The 13,301-nt window shown below is 48.1% G+C and overlaps 1 protein-coding gene and 1 long non-coding RNA gene across 5 annotated transcripts in view; one reads left to right on the top strand and one right to left on the bottom strand.

The window, feature by feature from the left end:
- SORCS2 (sortilin related VPS10 domain containing receptor 2) overlaps window positions 1-13,301 on the bottom strand; it is a 1,363,792-nt gene that overhangs the window by 211,056 nt on the left and 1,139,435 nt on the right. The gene's annotated exons all lie outside the window — the stretch shown is intronic.
- LOC134928331 (uncharacterized) overlaps window positions 1-13,301 on the top strand; it is a 179,879-nt gene that overhangs the window by 64,648 nt on the left and 101,930 nt on the right. The window lies entirely within an intron of this gene.

Below are 13,301 nucleotides of genomic sequence, written 5' to 3'. Positions count from 1 at the left end.
ATCGCGCACCGCACAGCAAAGGTCCTCTCCACGAAGGGAAACTAGACGGGTAGCGTCTAGTTCCCTTCACAGCGGGGGACACAGCGGGGGGAACTGCATAACAGTAGCGGATCTTGCCATGGTGCGGCGCCCTCTGGAGAGCGCCGGCGCCCTCTGGAAGGTGGCGCCCCGGGCAAAAATCCTGCTTGCCCGTGGCAAGATCTGCTACTGAATACACACACCCACTGTGGATCAGTTGATCTAAATCTTTAAGTTGCAGCAGGAAGCGGCTAATATAATGCCAGTTGGGATACCGGCGGTCACAATACCAATGCCAGAAATCCTGACATGTGGTGGAATGCCGCCGCTGGGATACCAGTGACACAGGCTATCCTACCTCTGTGGGTGTCCACGACACCCATAGAGGGAGAATATAACCTGTCGCGAGCGTAGTGAGCAACCGCGCCCGACCCATGTTCAGCGCAGGGAGCCCGCAAGGGGCTTTTTAGCGCTCACCCTGCTGCTGGCATTCTGGCCTACGGGATCCCGCTGTCGGGATCATGACAGCCGACATCTCGTCTGCCGGTAAATCGTACGTATCCCATTGCAGCAGTGTAAAGAGACCAGACTCTCTCAGTCTGTTAAAGCAAGGGCCGCTGAGGGAGTCTGATTTAGTGTATATTCTCTGCAACATTTGGGTAATTAGTAGCCCACATTTGGCAAAAGCATCTAAAATAATCCGAAACACCAAAAAAGAAAGTATTAGCGCTTATAGGTCACAAATGAGAAGATAGGTCACAATGAATCACAATTTAATAAAAAAGCATGTTAAAAACTGCGTGCTAGGCACATATAAATGATAAAACAATAATACATAAAGTGAGTTCCTTTCACACCGTGGAAGCTCCATTTCATCACCAATCGAGGAAAAGCCACATGTGGACGCAGTTCCACGTAAATACCTTGAGAGACGCTGGTGGTAACTATTATTCACAGTTGTGATTTGTATGGGCTCTCAGAGTCTAAGGGGAATAACTATCGGAACAGGTTGACTGAACTTTTCTTCCATAAAAATCTTTCAGTCGGGAGGAGCACTACTCACTTTATGTATTATTGTTTTTTCATTTATATGTGCCTAGCACGCAGTTTTTAACATGCTTTTTTATTAAATTGTGATTCATTGTGACCTATCTTCTCATTTGTGACCTATAAGCGCTAATACTTTCTTTTTTGGTGTTTCAATTGCTGTTTGGGGTCTGACCAACCGCTTTGTTTATATTAGCAGCTGTGGTGAACCTCCTCATCTAGCGCCAGGAGTGAAATTACCTTCGGGTAAATTTCTTTTTACATCTAAAATAATCTACAGGGTTAAAATTCATATGTAAACTGCAACAGAATATGCTAGCACCCTATTAATAATAACATAGAAACATAGAATGTGACGGCAGATAAGAACCACTTGGCCCATCTAGTCTGCCCATATACTGTTCATGCACACTAGGGTTAATTGTTGGGAGCCAGTTAACCGACCAGTATATTTTTGGATTGTGAGAGGAAACTGGAGTACTCGTAGGAAACCCAGGCAAGCACGGGGAGAATATACAAACTCCACACAGGGCCATGGTGTGAATTCAATCCATGACCTCAGTGCTGTGAGGCAATAATGCTAACCATTACACCATCCGTACTGCCAAATGTTAATACATACGTAATAAAGCTCATTGCAAGCATCACAATGTAGAAAACCATAGTAATACAGCAGAGGCGTCAATGGGTGTGGTGACACCCACTGTGCACTCTGCATTATTATACCCCCACCCTCACCCCTCACACTGCTGGAATCGCGGCTGCCCAAAATGGGGACGTGGCCTAATTTTAAAGGAGCCTGGCCCTGTAGGATCTCCTCTCCTTCACTCCGGGGGACGGGTCCAGCTTCCCCGGAGATCCAAGCTACCCCCAGAGACTGGGCAGCATGTCGTGTCGGCTTTTTATCTGTGACAGGAGCCGAGTGCTGCGGGATATTATCACACTGCAGCACCCGGCTCCTGTCACTGCAGAGGGGCCAGCACTTTGGTGTCACCCCTTCTGACCCCCAGCACCCGGCACGTGACGCCAGTGAATACAGTATGCATGATAGGCAGGCAATACAGGGGTGATGCAGATATGACATACGCCAGTTTGCAGATCTTTTATGTGTGTTTTGGCACTGCGCATGCTGCAGAACTGAGTGCACGCATGTACGGGAAATGCACACAGTATTTCAGCCGCATCTCCACCAGCGACTGAAGGGATGTGACTGGGCTGTGTCTGGGTTTTCTAATGGGATTGTGAAGGGAAACGTAGGACGCCTGTTGCCAGACAGATCTTCTTAGCCTGGTGCAAGTGGGCTCTGATAATGATGATGAATAACAAACCAAGTGTACATACAGCTAGGTATGGTCCACTCGCAGAGATGCATACAACATGGCATACAAGCAAAAATACGCATTTAGGTCAGTGCCCGGAATGCAGGAGAAGTTCAGTCTAATTGCACTCAACTAACCATCAGCCCCATAATGTTCAATGCAACAGACCGGAAGAAGGGACAAAAAGGTGGGATCTGTACCTAAAAAAAGAGGAATACTTAAAAAAAAATATTGATATTTATATTTCTCTTACGTCCTAGAGGATGCTGGGGACTCCGTAAGGACCATGGGGTATAGACAGGCTCCGCAGGAGACATGGGCACTATAAAGAACTTTTAGTATGGGTGTGCACTGGCTCCTACCTCTATGCCCCTCCTCCAGACCTCAGTTGGATTCTGTGCCCAGAGGAGAAAGGGTGCACTGCAGGGGAGCTCTACTGATTTTCTCTGATAAAAGAATTTTGTTAGGTTTTTTTATTTTCAGGGAGCACTGCTGGCAACAGGCTCCCTGCATCGTGGGACTGAGGAGAGAGATGCAGACCTTCTTAAGTAATAGGCTCTGCTTCTTAGGCTACTGGACACCATTAGCTCCAGAGGGATCGGAACGCAGGTCTCCCCCCGCCGTTCGTCCCAGAGCCGTGCCGCCGTCCTCCTCGCAGAGCCGGAAGATAGAAGCCGGGTGAGTATAAGAAGAAAGAAGACTTCAAAGGCGGCAGAAGACTTCAGATCTTCCCTGAGGTAAGCTGCTGCGCGCCATTGCTCCCACACATTACATACACTGACAGGCACTGATGGGTGCAGGGCGCAGGGGGGGGGGGGGGGGGGCGCCCTGGGCAGCAATATAAACCTCTGGACTGGCATTTTTAATATATGGGCTGCGGAGGCAGTAGATATATACATTACCCGCCATTATTTGTACATTTGAGCGGGACCGAAGCCCGCCGCTGAGGGGGCAGAGCTTGGTCTCACAGCACTAACCAGCGCCATTTTCTCCACAGTGATCTGCAGAGAAGCTGGCTCCCCGGACTCTCCCCTGCTGAACGGTGATACAGGGCTGAAAAAGAGGGGGGGGGGGCACATGTAGGCGCAGTGAGTGTATATCACAGTTAATATATATAAAAGCGCTTTATGTGGGAATTGGTTCCAGTGTAAGTTGGCGCTGGGTGTGTGCTGGCATACTCTCTCTCTGTCTCTCCAAAGGGCCTTGTTGGGGAACTGTCCCCTTATAGATATATCCCTGTGTGTGTGTGGGGCTGTCAGTACGCGTGTGTCGGCATGTCTGAAGCGGAAGGCTCATCCAAGGAGAAGGTGGAGCAGATGATTGTGGTGTCTCCGTCGGCAACGCCGACACCGGATTGGATGGATATGTGGAATGTTTTAAATGCAAATGTGGCTTTATTACATAGGAGACTGGACAAAGCAGAGTCCAGAGAAAAAGCAGGGAGTCAATCCACGGATTTGACTGGGTCACAGGGCCCGTCAGGGTCTCAAAAGCGTCCCCTATCCCAAATAGCAGACACTGATACCGACACGGAGTCTGACTCCAGTGTCGACTATGATGAGGCAAGGTTACACCCAAAGGTGGTCAAAGTATTCATTATATGATTATGGCAATAAAAGATGTTTTGCATATCACAGATGAACCCTCTGTCCCTGACACGAGGGTGCGCATGTATAAGGAAAAGAAACCGGAGGTAACTTTTCCTCCATCTCATGAACTGAACAAATTATTTGAAAAAGCTTGGGAAACTCCAGACAAAAAACTGCACATTCCCAAGAGGATCCTTATGGCGTATCCTTTCCCTGCAAAGGACAGGATACGGTGGGAATCCTCGCCCAGGGTGGACAAGGCTTTAACGCGTCTGTCCAAGAAGGTGGCGCTACCGTCTCCAGACACCGCAGCCCTCAAGGATCCTGCGGATTGTAGACAGGAAACTACCTTAAAATCTATTTATACACATACAGGTGCTTTGCTCAGGCCAGCAATAGCATCGGCATGGGTTTGTAGCGCAGTTGAAGCGTGGACAGATACCTTATTAGCTGACATTGATACCCTGGACAAGGATACCATTTTACTGACTTTAGGTCACATTAAAGACGCAGTCTTATATATGAGAGACGCGGGGCTGCTTGGTTCCAGAGCCAACGCCATGGCAGTTTCGGCAAGACGAGCTCTGTGGACCCGCCAATGGTCGGGTGATGCCGACTCAAAGAAGCATATGGAGGTTTTACCTTACAAGGGTGAAGTTTTGTTTGGGGATGGTCTTGCGGACCTGGTTTCCACAGCTACCGCGGGTAAATCTACATTTTTGCCTTTTGTTCCCCCACAGCAAAAGAAAACTCCACAATATCAGATGCAGTCCTTTCGGTCGCATAAGTCCAGAAGAGGTCGGGGCTCCTCTTTCCTCGCCAGAGGTAAGGGTAGAGGTAAGAGAACACCTGCTTCGGCTAGTTCCCAGGAGCAGAAGTCCTCCCCGGCTTCTGCTAAATCCACCGCATGACGCTGGGGCTCCAGTGAGGGAGTCCGCGCCGGTGGGGGCACGTCTTCGACTCTTCAGCCAGGTCTGGGTTCTGTCAGACGTGGATCCTTGGGCGTTGGAAAGTGTATCCCAAGGTTACAAACTGGAGTTCGAAGAGGTGCCCCCTCGCCGATTTTTCAAGTCGGCCTTGCCAGCCTCTTCCCCGGAGAGGGAAGTAGTATTAGATGCAATTCAAAAGCTGTGTCAACAGCAAGTGATTGTCAAGGTTCCCCTGGTCCAACAGGGAAAAGGGTACTATTCAACCCTGTTCGTGGTCCTGAAGCCGGATGGTTCGGTCAGACCCATTTTAAATCTAAAATCCCTAAGCCTGTACTTGAAAAATTTCAAATTCAAGATGGAATCACTCCGGGCTGTGATATCCAGTCTGGGAGGAGGGGATTTTATGGTGTCGGTGGACGTGAAGGATGCCTACCTTCATGTCCCCATATTTCCTCCTCATCAGGAGTACCTGAGGTTCGCGGTACAGGACTGTCATTACCAGTTTCAGACGTTGCCGTTTGGGCTTTCCACGGCCCCGAGGATTTTCACCAAAGTGATGGCGGAAATGAGGGTGCTCCTGCGCAGGCAGGGAGTCACAATTATCCCGTACTTGGACGATCTCCTGATAAAGGCGAGATCGAGAGATCAATTGCTGAAAAGCGTGTCGCTTTCCCTGAGAGTGTTACAACAACACGGTTGGATTCTCAATCTGCCAAAGTCACAGTTGATTCCAACGACTCGACTATCATTCCTAGGCATGATTCTGGACGCGGAACAGAAGAGGGTTTTTCTACCAATGGAAAAAGCCCAGGATCTCCAGAACATGGTCAGGGACCTGCTAAAACCAAAAAGAGTGTCTGTTCATCAATGCACTCGAGTTCTGGGAAAAATGGTGGCAGCCTACGAGGCCATCCCCTTCGGCAGGTTCCATGCGAGGACGTTTCAGTGGGACCTTCTGGACAAGTGGTCAGGGTCCCATCTGCAACTACATCAAAAAATAAGCCTGTCCTCCAGGGCCAGGGTGTTTCTCCTGTGGTGGCTGCAGAGTGCTCACCTTCTAGAGGGTCGCAGGTTCGGCATTCAAGACTGGGTTCTGGTGACCACGGACGCGAGCCTCCGAGGATGGGGAGCAGTCACAAAAGGAAGAAATTTTCAAGGTCTATGGTCAAGCCAGGGGGCTTGTCTACACATCAACGTGCTGGAATTGAGGGCCATATACAACGGCCTACGACAAGCGGAGTATCTTCTTCGCGACCTACCAGTTCTGATTCAATCAGACGTCACAGCCGTGGCTCATGTAAACCGCCAAGGCGGGACAAGGAGCAGAGTGGCAATGGCGGAAGACACCAGAATACTGCGCTGGGCGGAAAATCACGTAAGCGTTCTGTCAGCAGTCTTCATACCGGGAGTGGACAACTGGGAAGCAGACTTCCTCAGCAGACACGATCTCTATCCAGGAGAGTGGGGACTTCATCAAGAGGTCTTTGCAGAGATAACAAGTCTTTGGGGACTTCCTCAAATAGACATTATGGCGTCACGCCTCAACAAAAAGCTTCGGAGGTATTGTGCCAGGTCAAGGGACCCTCAGGCAGTAGCGGTAGACACCCTAGTGACACCATGGGTGTTTCAGTCGGTCTATGTGTTCCCTCCTCTGCCTCTCATCTCAAAAGTGCTGAGTATCATAAGACGAAAAAGAGTACAGACAATACTCATTGTTCCAGATTGGCCTCGAAGGGCCTGGTATTCGGATCTTCAGGAGATGCTCACAGAAGATCCGTGGCCTCTTCCTCTCAGGGAAGACCTGTTGCAGCAGGGGCCTTACATGTTCCAAGACTTACCGCGGTTGCGTTTGACGGCATGGCGGTTGAACACCGAATCCTAGCTGAGAAAGGTATTCCGGAGAAAGTTATCCCTACTCTGATAAAGGCTAGGAAGGAGGTAACGGCGAAGCATTATCACCGTATCTGGAGGAAGTATGTATCTTGGTGTGAAACCAAGAATGCTCCTACGGAAGATTTCCATCTGGGCCGTTTTCTCCACTTCCTACAGACAGAAGTGGATATGGGCCTAAAGTTAGGCTCCATTAAGGTACAGATTTCGGCCATAATTGTATTCTTTCAGAAGGAATTGGCTTCTCTCCCAGAAGTCCAGACTTTTGTAAAGGGAGTGCTGCACATCCAGCCTCCTTTTGTGCCACCAGTGGCACCATGGGACCTTAACGTGGTGTTAAAGTTCCTTAAATCACACTGGTTTAAACCCCTTCAAACGGTTGAATTAAAATTTCTCACCTGGAAGGTGGTCATGTTATTAGCCTTGGCATCTGCAAGGCGGGTGTCAGGGTTGGCGGCCTTGTCTCACAAGAGCCCCTACTTGACTTTTCATGTGGATAGAGCGGAATTGAGGACTCGTTCTCAATTTTTGCCTAAGGTGGTTTCCTCATTTCATATGAACCAACCTATTGTGGTACCTGTGGCTACGAGTGATTTGGAGGACTCCAAGTGCCTGGATGTAGTCAGGGCCTTAAAAATCTATGTAGCCAGGACGGTTAGGGTTAGGAAGACAGAGGCTCTGTTTGTCCTGTATGCAGCCAACAAGGTTGGCGCGCCTGCTTCTAAGCAGACTATTGCTCGCTGGATCTGTCACACGATTCAGCAGGCTCATTCTACGGCTGGATTGCCGTTACCAAATTAGGTAAAGGCCCATTCCACTACGAAGGTGGGCTCTTCTTGGGCGGCTGCCCGAGGCGTCTCGGCATTACAGTTGTGCTGAGCAGCTACTTGGTCGGGTTCAAACACTTTTGCAAAATTCTACAAGTTTGATACCCTGGCTGATGAGGACCTCGCGTTTGCTCAATCGGTGCTGCAGAGTCATCCGCACTCTCCCGCCCGGTTTGGAGCTTTGGTATAAACCCCATGGTCCTTACGGAGTCCCCTTCATCCTCTAGGACGTAAGAGAAAATAAGATTTTAAACCTACCGGTAAATCTTTTTCTCCTAGTCCGTAGAGGATGCTGGGCGCCCGTCCCAGTGCGGACTAAATCTGCAAGACTTGTATATAGTTGTTGCTTACATAAGGGTTATGTTACAGTTGAGATCGGTCGTTGACTGATGCTGTTTTTGTTCATACTGTTAACTGGTTGCGTATAATCCAGCATATACGGTGTCGTTGGTGTGGGCTGGTATGAATCTTGCCCTTAGATTACAAAATCCTTTCCACATATTGTCCATCTCCTCTGGGCACAGTTTCTCTAACTGAGGTCTGGAGGAGGGGCATAGAGGGAGGAGCCAATGCACACCCATACTAAAAGTTCTTTATAGTGTCATGTCTCCTGCGGAGCCCGTCTATACCCCATGGTCCTTACGGAGTCCCCAGCGGACTGGGAGAAAAAGATTTACCGGTAGGTTTAAAATCGTATTATTTGTTGCATATATTGTACCTATGGTTTTATTTATTAAGCACATAAAGGGTCTGATTCTGACTCTCATGCACCTACAGATGAGTCCTTGCTCATCCTTGCTGCTAGCCGCGACAATGTTGGATCATTTTCTGCGACTAGCGAACCTGTGGTCGCGCACGTGCACTGCATACCCACCCGCGATCCACAGGATTGCATGGATGCATACGCTCCTGCAATCACACTGATTACCCCCCCAATCATGCGTATAGAGATGGGAAGCCTGTTTCAGGTGGATCTATTGCACTTAGGTCCTAATTCAGATCTGATCGCAGCAGCAACATTTTTCTCTAACGGGCAAAACCATGTGCACTGCAGGGGGGGGGGCAGATATAACATGTACAGAGAGAGTTAGATTTGGGTGGGGTGTGTTCAAACTGAAATATAAATTGCTGTGTAAAAATAGAGCAGCCAGTATTTACCCTGCACAGAAACAATATAACCCACCCAAATCTAACTCTCTCTGCACATGTTATATCTGCCCCCCCTGTAGCGCAACATGGTTTTGCCCATTAGAGAAAGATTTTGCTGCTGCGATCACGTATGAATTAGTCCCTAAGCACGGTGCAAGCTAGTGTTGGTGCAAGTGCCTATACTAATGTGTTGTGGTTGGAAAGGCGATACGACTTCCCCCTGGAAGCTACACAGATCTTCACATTAGTATAAGTTAGTATATCAGACTTTCGCGGCATCACGCAAACACAGTCACTTTGCATCCCACTCAGAACCAGCCCCTAAACATGTATGTAGGGAATACATATGTATTCCCAGCGGACGGGATGCCGGCTGTCAGTATCCTGATAGCGACATCCTGCCTGCCATAATGCCGTAAAAAAGAGTCAACACTAATGATGTAGTAAGTGGATGATGCAGTAAGCGGGTGATGCAGTAAGTGGGTGATGCAGTAAGTGGGTGATGCAGTAAGCCGGTGTTGCAGTAAGCGGGTGTTGCAGTAAGCGGGTGATGCAGTAAGCGGGTGATGCAGTAAGCGGGTGATGCAGCAAGCGGGTGTTGCAGTAAGCGGGTGATGCAGTAAGCGGGTGATGCAGTAAGCGGGTGTTGCAGTAAGCGGATGATGCAGTAAGCGGGTGATGCAGTAAGCGGGTGATGCAGTAAGTGGGTGATGCAGTAAGGGGGTGATTCAGTAAGCGGGTGATGCAGTAAGTGGGTGATGCAGTAAGTGGGTGATGCAGTAAGCGGGTGATGCAGTAAGCGGGTGATGCAGTAAGCGGGTGATGTAATAAGTGGGTGATGCAGTAAGCGGGTGTTGCAGTAAGCGGGTGTTGCAGTAAGCGGGTGATGCAGTAAGCGGGTGATGCAGTAAGCAGTTGACGCAGTAAGTGGGTGATGCAGTAAGTGGGTGATGCAGTAAGCGGGTGATGCAGTAAGTGGGTGATGCAGTAAGCGGGTGATGTACTAATAAGTGGGTGTTGCAGTAAGCGGGTGTTGCAGTAAGCGGGTGATGCAGTAAGCGGGTGATGCAGTAAGCGGGTGATGCAGTAAGCAGTTGACGCAGTAAGTGGGTGATGCAGTAAGTGGGTGATGCAGTAAGTGCAAATGATAAAAAAACATATTAAAAAGTGACCTTCTCCAAGGATCTATTCATCTAGCCAGCCAGTCTTAGAAAATAAAGCATTTTAAAAGTGTATACTCTTCTTTAAGAGAATAACCTCTGCAAGTGACTGGCAAATAAAATAATAATCAGAAAATATGGTCACGGAGCTAATGAATTAGCACCCAGGGATATTGCGGACCGTGAAGAGTTATTATACTGTAGCGTATGTCCGCAACGGTAGCAGTAGATTGTAAATTCATAGCTAGCAACAGAACCTATGTTTACCTTCCATTCTCATAAATCATCACCCTCACATCATATCTCGACAATGTGCAGTTTATAAAGAGAGAAGCATTTTAAACCATCAATCACTGTCCGTCCTCATCACAACATCTAGGCCATCAGGCAAAATGAATTACTCCTATCTGCTACTGGTAACACTTTTGATTTAAATTCTTTATTATGACAGAAGCAAAAGATTCAAGAGGTAACAGTGAAGTGGATGGGCACATTACGAATACTTAATTAGGTTCAGGAGATTTATTGGTCGGAGAGATCTTTTTGATACGTCTTGTCATTTTTGGCAGTGCTACTTATTTATCGAACTTGAAACAGAGTCAGTTATAACTTTAAATAAAAATGGAAACAAAAAATACATATAATGGTATATTTACTGTACTCAGGGGCCGGTAGTAAAGTACAGGGTGAGTATCCCTTATCCAAAATGCTTGGGACCAGAAGTATTTTGGATATGGGATTTTTCCGTATTTTGGAATAATTGCATACCATAATGAGATATCATGGCGATGGGACCCAAGTCTAAGCACAGAATGCATTTATGTTTCATACACACCTTATTCACAGAGCCTGAAGATAATTTTATCCAATATTTTTAATAACTTTGTGCATTAAACAAAGTAGGTGTACATTCACACAATTCATTTATGTTTCATATACACCTTATACACATAGCGTGAAGGTCATTAAATACAGTATTTTTAATAACTTTTTTTAGTAAAATAGGATTTTAATTACCTACCGGTAAATCCTTTTCTCGTAGTCCGTAGAGGATGCTGGGGTCCACATTAGTACCATGGGTTATAGACGGGTCCACTAGGAGCCATTGGCACTTTAAGAGTTTGAGAGTGTGGGCTGGCTCCTCCCTATATGCCCCTCCTACCAGACTCAGTCTAGAAACTGTGCCCAAGGAGATGGACATCTTCGAGAGAAGGATTTAATACAGATAGTGGCGAGATTCATATCAGCTCACACACAGAAGGCAAACCAAGCTAAAAAGCTCGGAAACTCAGCAACCGCTGAAACTGTACTTACCAAGTAACAATGCAGTACCCAACTAAAAACAAAGTTGTACTGAACCAGAAAACCACTGCAGGAAAACTAAGCGCTGGGTGGGCGCCCAGCATCCTCTACGGACTACGAGATAAGGATTTACCGGTAGGTAATTAAAATCCTATTTTCTCTTACGTCCTAGAGGATGCTGGGTTCCACATTAGTACCATGGGGATGTACCAAAGCTCACAGAATGGGAGGGAGAGCGCGGAGGCTCCTGCAGAACCGATTGACCAAACTTAAGGTCCTCAGAGGCCAAAGTATCGAACGTGTTCGACCCCGACCAAGTAGCCGCTCGGCAGAGTTGTAAAGCCGAGACACCCCGGGCAGCCGCCCAGGAAGAACTCACCTTACGAGTAGAGTGGGCCTTAACAGATGTAGGACAAGCCTGCCATAGAATACGCATGCTGGATAGTGAACCTGATCCAGCAAGAGATCGTCTGCTTAGAAGCAGGACACCCAATTTTCTTGGGATCATACAGGACAAACAGAGAGTCCGATTTTCTGTGACGAGCAGTCCTCCTCACACAGATTTTTAGTGCCCTTACATGTTGTAAGGGCACTAAAAATCTGTGTGAGGAGGACTGCTCGTCACAGAAAATCGGACTCTCTGTTTGTCCTGTATGATCCCAAGAAAATTGGGTGTCCTGCTTCTAAGCAGACGATCTCTTGCTGGATCAGGTTCACTATCCAGCATGCGTATTCTATGGCAGGCTTGTCCTACATCTGTTAAGGCCCACTCTACTCCTAAGGACTTTGAAGAAATTGAGGAGTCAGTCGCAACTGGCACCACAATAGGTTGGTTGATATGAAATGCCGACACAACCTTCGGAAGAAACTGCTGACGTGTCCAAAGCTCAACTCTATCTTCATGGAAGATCAAGTATGGGCTTTTACATGACAAAGCCCCCAACTCCGACACATGTCTAGCACAAGCTAAGGCCAACAAAGTGACAGCCTTCCACGTACCTCCTGTAGAGGCTCAAACCATTCCGACTGGAGGAACTGCAACACCACATTAAGATCCCAGGGCGCCGTAGGCGGTACAAAGGGAGGTTGGATGTGCAGAACTCCCTTCAAAACAGTCTGAACCTCAGGGAGGGAAGCCAAATGTTTCTGGAAGAAAATGGGTAGGGCCGAAATTTGGACCTTTACAGATCCTAACCTTAGGCCCATATCCACACCTGCTTGCAGGAAGAGGAGAAAACGTACCAGTTGAAACTCCACTGTAGGAAACTTCTTGGACTCACACCAAGATACATATTTTTTCAAAATACGATGGTAATGTTTAGATGTTAATCCTTTCCTAGCCTGTATCAGGGTAGGAATAACTTTGTTCGGAATGCCCTTCCGAGCTAGTATCTGGCATCCAACCTCCATGTCGTCAAACATAGCCGTGGTAAGTCTCAATAGGCGAACGGCCCCTGCTGCAGCAGGTCCTCCCGAAGAGGAAGAGGCCTCGGCTCTTCTAGCAGTAGATCCAGAAGTTCTGCGTACCAAGACCTTCTTGGCCAGTCTGGAGCAATGAGGATCGCTTGAACCCTTGTTCTCCTTATGAACTTTAGCACTCTTGGAATGAGTGGGAGTGGTGGAAACATGTACACCGTCTGGAACACCCACGGAGTCACTAGGGCATCCACCACCACTGCTTGCGGGTCCCTCGACCTGGAACAATATCGTCGAAGCTTCTTGTTGAAACGAGAGGCCATCATGTCTATTTGGGGTTCACCCCAAACATCTCTTACCTCCTTGAACACCTCCGGATGGAGACCCCACTGCCCTGGATGGAGATAGTGTCTGCTGAGGAAGTCCGCTTCCAAGTTGTCTACTCCCGGAATGAAGATTGCTGACAGCGCCAACGCGTGTCTTACTGCCCAGAGGATGATTCTTGTTACCTCTGACATTGAAGCTCTGCTCTTCATTCCGGGGATCCGGTCTGATGATCGACACTGTTTAGGTTGACAATATTTAGGTCGACCACTATAGGTCGACAGTCACTAGGTCGATAGGGCTGGAAGGTCAACAGGGTTTCTAGATCAGC

The sequence above is a fragment of the Pseudophryne corroboree genome, chromosome 1 (assembly GCF_028390025.1).
Source record: "Pseudophryne corroboree isolate aPseCor3 chromosome 1, aPseCor3.hap2, whole genome shotgun sequence".
NCBI classification, from domain to species: domain Eukaryota; kingdom Metazoa; phylum Chordata; class Amphibia; order Anura; family Myobatrachidae; genus Pseudophryne; species Pseudophryne corroboree.
Note: the sequence above shows the minus strand (reverse complement) of the source record. Positions and strands in the feature narration are given on the sequence as shown.